General features: G+C 42.9%; 1 protein-coding gene across 1 annotated transcript in view; it reads left to right on the top strand.

The window, feature by feature from the left end:
- The first annotated feature begins 4,993 nt into the window (after positions 1-4,993).
- Positions 4,994-13,928, top strand: part of wscd2 (WSC domain containing 2) — a 35,467-nt gene continuing 26,532 nt past the window's right edge. Inside the window, exon 1 of the mRNA XM_061071602.1 lies at positions 4,994-5,155. The gene's annotated coding sequence lies outside the window, so the exon portion shown is untranslated. The remainder of the gene's footprint in view (positions 5,156-13,928) is intronic.

Here is a 13,928-nt window from a genome sequence, read left to right as displayed (position 1 = left end):
GCTTCACCTCCTCAACCTTCTCGGCCACAACCTGTTTTATTTTACACCCTCGTCTACTGCATTAATTATATCTCAGGACATTTCCATTTGTCATACCTCACCCTAAAATGTCATGCAGCTGCCATGTGGTGTGTGACCTCAGGTTTTTCACAGCACTGCTTATGTGAAGACAGTGCACGTCCCTCTGAACAGTCACACTCACATAAATAAGATCAAAGCCTAATGCAACCAACACAATGACTTTAGTTTGTATAAATGGAGCCACTGGCAGCTTAAAAACACAACCACGACCCACTCAGCGCCACAGTCTGACAGAAGGTAAGTGACACTGTCTGTCACTGGGACTTGATGTACGATCTCCACTCAGTGACAGCACTTAATCCAGACTGTCGCTATCAGCACTTGGCAATGTGGTAGTGCAGATGGATAAAGTGATCATGCAAACGGCTCCTCAACTCCCTGCATGGCATTCCCTGGTTTTTGTAGGTTACAGCCTGACTATATAGAGCTATACATGAAGGAGATAAGAAACCAGAGGATGTGCATGTGTGAAACTTTTGAGCTATTTCTTTAGCTGAGTTGCCTGAACTGGAAACAATACATTAAGCATCTTAGAGAGCATTTGTGTGCATCAACAGCAGCAACATTTGATCTTGAATAAGTCATTGAGTGGTTGATGACATAATGTTGCTTTAAGATCAGGAGAACAGTTGGAGCATGTACCACAAAAAATGTCACGAATACCCAGGGTAAAATAAGGTGTATGTTACATTAAAAGAAAAGATTTGATCATAATATAAAGCTGTTAAAAAAACATGTATGTAGTTGGAGCTGAAGCCAAAGAGCTGCCTGAGGAGTGGGAAGCGAGTGTTTATCCGTTTAAAGGTCAAACAGAGTGCACAGCAACTACAAGTATTGATCGGGTTATTCGTGTGTCAAATCAATGAGAACTATTCCAGAAAGGAATTGTAAAAAAAATCTCATCAGTTAGAAAATGATTACTGCCACAAAGAGCAACTCAAACGCAGTAAAGCAAAGTCCGTCTTGAACGTGTCAGACAGGGGGAGGTTTCCCTTGACGATCCCATTGACGGGCACTGATTTGTCCCACAGGACAGTGGCTGGCTGGCAAATAATAAATCACTATGGACATCGTTAAACATGACACGTGATTATCGGCTGATTGACGCGAGGAACAAGCAGAATCAGCAATATCCCAGTATAAAATGAGCAAAGGAAAAGTGAATCAATTATGTTTGTTGCAAACATCCCCTCAGACAGTATTGATACAGGTCTAGAGTTAGCTGGTGAGTGCCGTAGTCTATATATTGTCTAGCTTCATACCAAGGCCCAACAGTCCCCTTGTGAAACCACATTTAAATTGACTAGATACAGATTTTAATTTGGATATACACCAAATTTCACACAATGATAGACTTTATGGAATCTTTTTGGGGTCACGCCCCACCATTCCACGAAATCTCATAGAAATTGGTTGAGTAGTTTTGCATTAACCTGCTAACGAACATACACAGACGAGAACATAATCTACTTGGACGAGGTCATAACATTTAGATCCTCCCAACAGCAATTAACAGAAATGTGTTTGAGCCAAAGGCAAATTTAAATGAGCTGATAATTAGTTAATCAATTCATCCATTGACTGAAAGAAAATTACTGCAATACGCATCTTTTTTAAGTATTTGAATTATTGAAGTCACATACTCCTTCCAACTTCTGGTTGGATAAAAGCTGGACTAACACACACACACACACACACACACACACACACACAAACACACACAAACACACACACACACACACACACACACACACACACACAAACACACACACACACACACACACACACACACACACACAAACACACACACACACACACACACACACAAACACACACAAACACACACCTGAGGTTCTACATTCAAATGTAAACACCATCCACAGAAAGATATTTATTTATTTATGTGTAGCTCATGACATTTATAGGCTTTGTTCCTGTTGTAAGATGATGCATGTGGACTTTTTCCCGTTTTTGATATCATGACGATGAATAAAGGTTGGAAATGAAAAGAGACACAACTGCTAGTGTTCTGAAAGATAACGGCATTTTGAGAGTTTTCGATAACAAACTAGAATCTGAAAAACAGCCGGAGGCAATGAGGCAAATGATTTCTGACATTAGGATGAGGTTTCTGTTTCTCATAAAAACTCACAAATTAAAGTTTTGAATACTTTTTTTGTCATGAGGCTCTGTTTACTTTACAGCATGAAGAAAGATATTGGCCTCCTCACAAAACTCTCCTTGACAGACTTTGTTCTCCTGCTCGAGACACAATACATGCTGTTTGTACTTTTGTGCTTGTTACTGTAGTGAATGATTATATTTCCAGTGAACCAGGCAAAGATCCAACAGCACAGTTCCACTTGCATGCCTGACTTGTTTGCTGGACTGGGAGATGTCTGTGCTCACAGGTTTTTGGATCCTAACATAAAGCAGGACCATCAGAACAATTTAACTGATCACAATCTGAAAATAGAGGAACATTATTTTCCCTCCTCACAGCGCCACCATATAAGAGAGCAGCGATTTTACACAATGAACCGTTTGCCTGGAGTCTTATTTCTTGCACCCCATGATTAACATATCTGACCTCTATCAATGAATGAAGGTGGGTGTATCATTAAAAAAGATTTTTGTCTTAATTAGGAGATATGTATTTGCCTCAATTCAACTAAAACAAACTCATTGGTCAAACATCTGGCAGTGAGTTTCAGGATTCTGTTGTTTGGCTGCTGTCCCATCCTGTCGGCCTGATTCAGCATGAGTAATACCACCGCAGCACACTGGCGATTTCGAGAGTGGCCCTCTCAAGTTGGAGTCCGACGCTGAGTCACCATGTAGAGGAGAGTAATTGTAGGCGACAGCACAGACAGCAACCAAGCCATGAATTGATGCCGCTGAAATATGCAGAGTCATCTCCCTGGTGTCAGCACAACATCCCTTAAGGACAGACAGGAGTTAAGCCTGTAACTGATGAACTGAGTGGCTTATTCAGAGCTGAGGGTATGACTCACCTCTCAGGTGAGACGAACCCACAACACCCTCTCATTCACATTTAATCTTTTAGTTAGACGTTCTGAAACACGGCAGCCAGGTGGATGAGAGACTCTCAACTCCCTGTGTACTCTCTGTCTGTGCATACGGGCCCCCTGCTTGCATGTGTCTATTTGTGTACATGGCCTTTAAAGATCTGTCTAATTCAGTTGCTCTTAGCCATTGATTCAATAGCCGTAACTTAACTGTCAGGGATGATAAAACCGATTGAAGAGCACAGTTTACACACAAAGAGATTTGCGGTTAAACAGAATGGATGATCACCCAGATCCGGTGCAGGAAATCCTGCGTGCACAGCAGCTGAACATCTGGAGGTGGCATGAGAGGGGTGGAGCGAAAACGGAAGTCAGGATTAAAATCTGAACGCAAGACAGGCGGGAAAAACTCCCTCTCGGTGTAAATCACAATGTGACGGTAATGTGAAAAAGATGCAGCACTGCAGGTTGAGTTTTTGTCCATTTACTTCTGGGCTGTTTTCTCATGGCTCTTGTGTTCACCCTGTAATGGACACAGCTGACTCTGCTCTGACTTCCATTGTGGACGGCCGAACCAAAACCTTATCCTTAACCATGACTAAATCATGACAACAACAAAAAGTACACACACACACACACACACACAAGCAGAAAGACAAACTCTAACTACCACTGAGTTGGTTGAGCCCAGTGTTATATTACTGTTGTGTTTGTGACATGATTATATTAACAACAATCCTACATTTCAAAATAAAACAGTCACACACCTATTGTCACTCTTACTAAATAATGTGCATAATAAATCCTCAACTGCTTAACAAAAAATGCCTGAAAAAGTTGGTTTAATGATTGACAGTTAGGTTTGTGATTTTTTTTTGACACATATAAAACTACAAAAACACACATAAGTCTCTGCATGGCTATCGTACTTGGTTGGTTGAGTCTCTGCTTGGTATGGCAGGGGGCTTCATTAGATGTAAGTGCTGCAGGCTGTCAGCATCTATTTGCTCCATACAATTTCCCACACAGTATAATTAACCAGGGCCCAGTCAGAACTAACCCTGTGGGACCTGCTATAATTATTGATGTCACTGTTATTGCTTTGGCTGTTTGTTTTTATACCACCATTTCCCATTGTGTAATCAGTGACACCACTGCAGTGACGATGGAACCATTTCATATTGGTTCAACTTTTCCATTTCAAATCAATAGCCTCTACATATACCGCGGTTTTAAAGGGATATAAGCCTATGCACATGTCTGTCAGTGAACACAGCAGAAGTGAATGTGTGACTCTGCATCTGATCCCGTCTGATTTCCTCACACAGAAAGCAAAGTGTCCGCAGGGAGCGCGTCCCCGTGCCAAACCTCTCCGGAGAGCAGCGGAGCGCGGAGGACACTGCGCCCGGGCTGCGGTGTCTCTTTAAGTACAGCAGGCAGTGCTGTTGGTCCGTGTGTGTGAGTGTGTGTGTGAGTGTGTCTGTGTGCGTGTGTGTGTGCTTGTGTGTGTGTGTGGGAGAGCTTGCAGGGCGCACGGTGCGGCGCTGCCTCTCCTTAACATCGGACGGGCGACGGGAACAGATAGGTCGACCCCGCGCGCACACACACCCACCCCCCCCACACACACACACACATGCACATGCACATACACACCCCGCTTGCAGCAGAGCCACGCACGGACCCGAGCAAATGAGTGGAGCGAGGGAAAGAAGAAGAGGAAGAGGAAGAGGAGAGAGGACTGTCTGCTGTAAACTGGAGAACACACCGGGGCCATTTCCATCCCTCCTCCTCCTCCTCCTCCTCCTCCTTCATGTGCGCTGCAGCAGCCACAGTGCTATCGAGCGCCTAATGGGATTGATCAACTAGCGCTGGTCGGATGGGAACACAGTGAAAACCTCTCTGCTGCCGCCGCTGCTCGTATTGGTTTTGGATGATGGTGGAGAATGAACCTCACGCGTGAGCCTCGACGGACACACTGGGAACCATCCCGAGCCGGGTTCCGTCCTGGGAACATCCCAGCGCCCCCTGGAAGCCTCACGTTCAAGGTAAGAGGAAGACTTCCCACATGAGAGAACCTGTGCTCACTGTAGCAGCTCAGTGTTGTGACATGATGTGTACAGATGTCTCTAATATAGCATAAGTGTGTGTTTGGTGCATGAGGGTAGAGCTGCACCGAAATGAGCACTGATGCAAATCCAGTTTTCAGTTTAGTGGGCTGTTTAAAGGCCATATGTTGACTGGACTGAGTCTTATTAAAAACCTGAGTAAAGTAGAGGTATCAGCCTCTTTCTATTTTATCATTCTATCTTAGGCCTGGTCAGTAAAACAATATCAATAGTTATCTTAATAAAATGTCCATTAATAGCAAAACAACTAAAGTTTAAGATATCTATAAAGAAATAATTACCTTTATCGTTATATATCGATATCGACTGACATTAAACATTTCGGACCATAATCTCCCAGCCCTCCTCCTCTGTCTATTAACTGAGAGGTCCATCTGACCTGGGATGTTTGCATGATGTTGTGTGACAGATGTTCAGGTGCCTCTCAGGTTCACTGCACTCAGTCATGCTCAGTGGGCAGTGAAGATGCATTAGTCTGTAACCAGGTGCATGGTTGGTGTCCCGCAGTCCGAGTGCTCCCACCATTTCCCCCCAAAGTGTGAAGTCTCTGGACTTTCATTAGAGCCCTGCTGCTTATTTTTTCACCAGAGCTGTAAATCAGACCGAGGCAACAGGCACAGCCCAAGATGTGTTTCCGTCCCTCGTTTATTTCTATTGGAAAGATCTTTTCTGGATGTTTGTGTCTATCTGTGCCTCTAGTGCTGACAGAACCTCAAGGTCTTGGTTCTCGCCTTCGCATATTTCTTTTTCAGCTACTTTGTGTTTGCCTTTTGCTTTTCATGATTATATTGACAAACTGTTTCAGTCATTGTTAAGCGTAAAAAACACCAAGTTCCAGCTTTGCAAATGTGATGATTTGCTGCTTCACTTATTATTATTTTAAACATGAGAAAAAATAGAAAAATCCTGGATCCGCTCCCTGAAGTTTGTGACACCTGAAGATACCACATAGAGAAAAATAAAGATGATGTTTCATTATTATATTGACATTTTATGAAAGACCCATTAATCAGGAACATACAGTATAGTGGACAGATTAATCAGTAACTGGAATAATCTTAATTTGCGGCTCTACAAGTGTCTTATGTACAACGTGACTTCGAATGATTTCAATGAGGTTATGTAAATTCAGCAGAACCACTCGCATTCATTGTTTCCGATGACCTCTGCGTACTGTAGATCACTTTATTGAACTGTTCAGTGTAAAGTGTTGAAGTAGAAGAACATTATGGTCGTTAATATTGATCAGCTGCTAATATCAATTGATGAAGGGCAGTAATTACTCATGCTGCTTCTATTTCAGCACTCGGAATGACAGTAAATGAAAAGGCACAGGGCATGATGGACCTCTGGTCATGGTGACGGGAACATGGCACTTAGTTCACAGCCGCTGAGGGTAGACCAAGCGAAATTGATCAATACCATTAATGTGAATGAAAGATAAAAACTACAACTCAACTCTTTATTAAACTTCTGGCGATATGAGTTTCCATGTCTTTCTGCTGTGCAGTGCAGGAATCTTTGGACATTATATCTACACTATATTTTATTTGTTTCCTTCTGCATTTGTTTGTTAGTTAGCAGGATTACAAAAATACTTTTTTTCCACATTGCTTGAAAGGCATTTTTAGGGGACTGATATTTATGAACGTTTGTAATTGGGTTCAGATCCAATCGAAATAATATAGATTTGATTCCACTGTTGTCAGTGGCTGTGCTGTCCCATGAGCCCAGTGCTGCCCCAGGCAGAAGTGACCAGACGTCGGAGAGCGAGGCCAACAACTGAAATGCATAACTGTGCACTGGAGAATGAGAGGACGCTGTTCTCTCTGCTGCTGTTGATTTATTGAACAATCCTACAACTCACAGTATTTTGCATGAGCTGGAAATCCATGGTGATCAAGAGGAGCATCAGCCTCAGAGGTTTGCCCCTTTGAATCATGAAAGAAAAGAACTAGAAAGTGTCTCAGATATGAAGCGCTTTGTGTAATGAGGAGGTGGCCGGCAGAGGAGCGAGAAGGCTTTGAATTCCTTCAGAGCTTATCTCCTCATCCTCCTGACGACCTCTCAGGGACGTGCTGCGGATCATATCCAATGGCCTCAGGCTTTGAAGATCGCCAGAAGAACTGACAGGAATTACTCTTTGCATTCTTGTGCTAGCCGTGGCAGTGAGAAAACAGTGGGGCAGTGCGAGCTCTGTGGAGGTTGGATGGCTCTGGCTCTTGATATATCACCATCAATAAATGTCGTTGAGATCCTCATTAGAGCTCCCACAAAAATAGCTTGGCATGAAATGCTCCAGTGTAAGACTTGCAGAGAGTTTCAGACGGTTTATGGTGTCTGACGTTCCAAAGCAGAGCAGTAGTTTCCAACCCAGTGCCATCAATTTCTGTTTTAATTCATGTGTATAAAAAAACAACATCGCTGTACCTTAATTTATTATACTTCACAATGACTCTTTTTTCATTTTCCTCAAAAGAAACGATGATTTCAAAAAGAGGATCAACTTTAAGACTATGTTACGGTTACACAGATCCAAGGAGTGGGTCAGCCTTTCTGCATGCACATCTCAGCCAGATTTTCAGCTTATAAGAGGATTATTCTCAACTCTGGACGTCTTCTGTAAGACGCATCCAGATAATCACCACCTAGACAGGTGGTAAGATAATACAGGGAGGCAGATGAAGATGAAGATTGGAAAACCCTGAATCCAAACTTGAAAACCAGTCCTTCATTGATACATCTATTCATGCTTTTATTTTAAGTGTGTTACATGACTCAGTTTAGAGTGGACACAACGAGGCCAACAAAATATATTGTGTATCTTTGGAACTAATGATTATACAACTGTAGTTTTGTGAAGGCTTGATATAATACTTGTTTTTCATTTTAATCTGCAGCATGTGATTAATAGCCAATCAGATTTTTGAACTCAGACCTGCTGTTCATACTTTGCTCTCAGACAGAGACAGATGCCCTGCTGAGGACATGGATGTTGTTCAGTCCAACTAAGCCTAATATGAGGTGTGTGTGTGTGTGGGTCAGTGTGTTTGTGTCGCCTCCAGTTGTTTTGGACAATTTGTTTCAAAACCATTGTTGTATCAAACCACATTTAAAATCACTTGATCCTTTACATGCCTGATGTTTTTTATTTTAAGACCAGGAATTGTTCTCTGAATAATCAACAAAAATATAAAAAAAAAACAAGGTTAAAGAAAGTGAAAAAAACATCCTGGATCTGCCCCCTGATCTGGATCTGCACCAACATTTTATAGGTTCCCTCTTGACCCATACCACATGTTTCTGCCAAGTTTCACTGTGTGTGACTGTGTGTGTGTGTGTGTGTGTGACTGTGTGTGTGTGTGTGTGTGTGTGTGTGTGTTTGTGTGTGTGTGTGTGTGTCTTAGCCTGAGAGCAAGGTTGTGCAAATGCAAGGCTGTCTCAAGTGTATTTTCTAACCTTTATTATTACCACAGAGTCATTAAGTGAGTTTATTATTACATCATGATTATATCTTCATAAGGTGCATTAATATAATTATTGTGGTGCAAGAAAATATGTCTCAAACCAGCATTACTCATCTGAAACTGAATTAAAAAATCCCCCAATGTAAACCGAAATACTCACCCAGCACCCAGCAAAGTCAAATTGCAATAACATGATCGAGAAAATGAACCGGAAAACTGCAAAAATGCAACTTCAATTTTTGAGTTTTTATTTCAGAGAAGACACAGAAAGTAACCCTAAGTGCACAATAAGCTCTGTCCCATGAATCAAACTACGATGGGTTTATTTTTCAAATAAGTATAATTCATAGCTTGGATGTAGAAAAACATCTCTCGCCTTCTCAGACTTTGTCCCAGAGCACAGATTATCACAACATTCACAATTCAGCTGGAGGTCGGTCAGGGTCCCAGTTGTGGCATCAACTCTGGCTCCCCTCAGTCTGACCCAAACTCCTCCGTCCTGTCAGACCGACTCACAGCTGTGTGTGTGAGTGTGTGTGTTTGTGTGTGTGTGTGTGTGTGTGTGTGTGTGTGTGTGTGTGTGTGTGTGTGTGCGTGTGTGTGCGTGTGTGTGTGTGTGTGTGTGTTTGTGTGAGTGTATGTGTGTGTGCCAAACACTATCACAAGGCTTGACTGCAAATGTGTGTGTGTGTGTGTGTGTGTGTGTGTGTGTGTGTGAGAGAGAGAGAGAGAGATAGAGAAAAGGAAGATAGTGGAAAATAGGAGTGTGAAAGTGATTGAGAAAACAGATAAGGAGAACACTGAATAAGAAAGCCACAGTCTCTCTGTGGTGCACGGCTCCATGTCCGACCTTGAGACGGTGCCAGTCGCCAAGATTAACACATCACCACTGTAATTGCTCACCTCAAGTCGCAAACCCCCTTCACCTTTCCTGAGCTCGGTCGCTGCCTCACAAAAAGGCCTTTGTCGGTTGTTAAACTGCTGAACTCTGTTTTCTGTTCGTGCTGCACCAACAGACTCCAACCTGGCAACAGCCGCACCTTCAAATGGAGAAATGAAGTTGACCGACTCCACTTTTAGGAAACCGGAGGAAAAATGTGGCCTCAGTGCTGCCTCTGTCCAGACCTAAAACTAAAAAGTCAATATTTTAAAAGAAAACTGAATAATGTTGGACTGGAGATAATTCCTTTCCACAGATTTAAGGGATGTTGGAGGAGGGAAGCATTATTTAATGACAACACACTCATAACGTTTTTGTTTTTTTTTAAGCTCTATTGGAATGCTAAATTAGATATCACAACCATATTAGCGAGCAGCCCTGTGGTGTGATGAACATCAGTGTTAGTCAATCTGTGGAAACACATCCATTCACATCCAGACTGCACTGAGGAGAAATAGACAGGCAAGGAGATTTTGATAAACCCTGCTCTCTACCTACATTCTGTGAGGAGCAGCGGTAGCAGGAGCAGCAGGAGCAGCGGTAGCAGGAGCAGCAGTAGCAGGAGCAGGAGCAGCAGTAGCAGGAGCAGCAGGAGCATGAGTGGCAGGAGCGGCAGGAGCAGTGGTAGCAGGAGCAGCAGGAGCAGGAGCAGCAGCGTGAGTAGAGCCTCCTCTGGCTCTTTCAGTGTTTGCAAGTCAGAGACGGCGTCAGATCTCAGAGCTGCCTGCTATAGGCCCTAATTGGGGTGTCACACTTGCAAGAGAAATTTGTCAGGTTTTTGCGAGATAAACCAAATCAAGATGTGCAGATCCTCTCCAAATTATGTCGTTGAAGGATAATAATGGAAACATACCATGATAGTCGTGTGCTTAGTACCTGCATCTTCAGTCACCGAGAATTGTCTGTTTAAACACACTCAAAGGTAGGGTCAGTAACAGTGACGGCTGGTGATAACATTTATTGGGGAGCGGCTCAGTGTTGGTGGGGGAGGACAAACAAACTGAAGCCAGACACAACAAAAACAACACAACACACAATATGCCAATCCTGTAGCCTCCATCAAGCTGCCGAGCAATGCTAAGCATGCAGCAAAGATGTAGCCTCCTTGTGTTGACTGTGGCAACTTTGAATTTTTTCAGAGAGATCTTTTAGTTCTTGCACCCCCGCAATGAAAGACATTACTTACACCATGTCCGGTTAGCAAACTCTTTTCTCATAACAAGAACAGGAGAAGCCCCAAGTGCCGGCTAATGAATCTGTAAAACTGGCTGATCCAAACCAAGCTCCATTGAAAGCCTTGTTAAAGGGTGTTCACCGGATTTGCTTCAGTTCTACCTAAGGTCGCCATATCTTCGCCGGGCAGCTCGTTTTGTCAACAACTAATAAAAGAGTAGCCTCAGGTCCCGTGTTTGTCAAAAGTTTAGGGGCTTACATTCTTTCCTGACTGTCATCACACAACCAAACATTTCATAATTTCATTCGGACGGAATTAAATGATTGGTTGGCGTACCTGTCTGTCACTAACCCACTTATCTGCCTGCGCACAGCATCCCAGGCTCTCAATGCACATGACCAAGGTCTTCAGCCGGAGAGACTTACACCTCTGAAGCAGAGACAATGGAGTTGTCAGTGCATGTCCATGTGTTGTAGTGGATTTTGACAGGAGGGCTGATGGAAGGGGGTGGGTTGTATTTTAGCTTTTCCAGGATTACCTACCCTAGCTTTAAATGAAAGTCTTATTATTCTTACACTCACTTTTACATGTCCAGCAGCAAACAGAACGAGTTTATCCCCTCATCATGTACTTCTCTGAATCTGGCTATTAGCAGAGCACAGACCTTTTCTCCATATGTCAGTAAAGCCGTGCAGGTTGTCCGCGCTGTTAGGAGCCATTACGCTAATTAAACGGTGCACACCTGGACAACCACGAGCCCGTCGCCAAGCCGCTGCCAGCCCCCATCACCACCTCGGCTGTCTGTCTGTGACCGGGCAGATGTCTCTCCCAGGTTGCTTAGGGACAAGATGACTCAGCTCCAGCTCCTACTCAGCGCTTCACTGACTCCTGTTGAGATATCTATGTTTTACCTATATCCTATGAATAATATCAGCTGCATAGTATATATAACCAATAATGCATAATACAAAGTATAAACTGTCACTGTAGCCTGTGTACACTGAAACAACATGTATATGATAGTTGGTTCTTCAAACACACTGTGTGCCAGAAAGGGGGAACTTAATACCCAGACCATACTTTGAATAAGCTTATAGCTGCAACTGTAGCACACGATGTGTCAATCTGATAATAAAATACAGTTTGGGTAATGTTGTGATTATATCAAATGTCATTTGCTTGCGCGTTTATATTCGCTGCATTAACACACACACATACAGGATGTGGAATGAACTTATGGGACCTGAAGTATCGCTCAACAGGGCAGAAGCCTGCGTTATCTAGGCAAATGTCAAACTGCTATTGCTTGCATAGATGAGTGGTGTCCGTTAAAGGTTTTCACTCCACTAGCAGGTATTCAAATGCTTCATATCTACACAGAAAAGACGTTGTTGAACTTTCACTCCGGGGTTTGCATGAAGGTAGCGTTGCCACATCTCAAACACCCATTGGAGGACTCAAACCTTCCCACCTCTGAGGTGTACGTCTTCAATTGGACTCAAACCACCCTCATGCCAAATGTACTTCTCCCATCTCAGGCCACACCCAGTTTCTCTCTATATAATGTGTTGTAATTTGTCACTCTGGGCTTCTTCAGACATGATCTAGAGAACCTGGTGACGTGTCCGGCAGAACCCCAGAGACTCTGTAAGTATTGTTCTTATACAATAAATATATTACTGTGAAACTTTTGAACATGGAACTTGTCTAAACTCATTAAACCTTTCCCACTTGAACCTCGAATCCATGAACACGATGCTGTCCGGCCCAGACGGGACTGGGCTCGACACTCCCGCTTCAACCCTCTTCTCAGTCAACCGCAGCAACTTAAATAAGGTCTGGCTGCTCAGTTTGAGATTGAGGCCAAAACGCAATCCTCATTATTTCCAGCGTAGTGGTTCCCAACTTTTGTTTTTGTTTGTTTTACCACTGCAGCAGTTTCAGACACCCTTTTAGTGTAGATTCAGTGGCCTCATGCAGATATTCCAATGTTGTTTCACCACCAAGAAAACACAGAGGGGCTGTTGTCGATTTGTGAATCTGTACAAGACATCACAGTGTTGTTATTTTCTCAATTTTTGTCTCAAGTTAACATTGGACCCATCCCATTTTAACCTTTTATCCATTACACTTAGCTTTAGTTTGACTTTTGCTAACCATCTTAAAACTCTCACGTTGCAATTTACAACTTAAGTGTTTCCAAACAGACTGGTTGGTGGGAGTTGTGTTCAGCCTGTCTCAATAATTATATAAGAAATTAGATATCCTCTCTTTATTCCATATGTTATATCTATTCATATATTGTATAGTTATATACGTGGATGTATGTTTTTATCAAATAATATCAGTTTTTAAAATTATTCAAGCAGACCTTCCACTTTTCCCGATTTTGGATGTCACTGTTCTTAGAATCTATCAGAATGAATGCTGCCAAGAGGCCAAACCCTGTTCCCTTCTCTGAGAGCATTCTGGGTTAAGTATGTTTTCCACTCACCACCGCTGTTGTCTATTCATGTAGATCTGCTGATGGTTTTTAGATGTCTCCCTCTGAGAATTCTGCCTCCTACGCAATACAACAAAGCGCTTTATGGATTTTTTTTTTGTGGTTTGAGGCTCACTGAAAAATGACATTTGAAAAATTCAGCACTAACATTTTTCCATAAACAATGCCCCAGTTACTCGGGGGGGAAAAAACTTCACTCACATCTTCTCTTCCACCAAAAGAGCTCCTTTAGGTTTTGAGAGGCAGAAACTCAAAGCTCTGGCACATAACATCCAAAGCGCCTGCCTGGGAAGATGTCATGCAGAGAGGGAAATGAAAAATAAGGTTTGGAGAATTGTGCGAACTGCAAAAGCAACCACGTCCACTGGAGCGAGGTGTATTCCTTAAGAAAATAATTGAGCATGTTGTGTTGCTCTGTTATGTCAGAGGAGGCATCAACACACACACACACTCTCCTCTGTCTTGCTTTGCTTTAGAGACGTTGTTATATGTTGCATCAGAGCAACAGTGCAACACCACCGTATTGCGCTGGTCATATTTTATTCATCTGAGGAGAGGCTAGCTGCTTCCTGTAAACCCAGAGCAGGCAGCTGTCAGAAAAGCCAGAA

This window comes from Limanda limanda, chromosome 5, assembly GCF_963576545.1.
Source record: "Limanda limanda chromosome 5, fLimLim1.1, whole genome shotgun sequence".
Lineage (NCBI taxonomy): Eukaryota > Metazoa > Chordata > Actinopteri > Pleuronectiformes > Pleuronectidae > Limanda > Limanda limanda.
The sequence above is the reverse complement of the archived record's forward strand: the minus strand, read 5'-3'. Positions and strand labels throughout refer to the sequence as shown.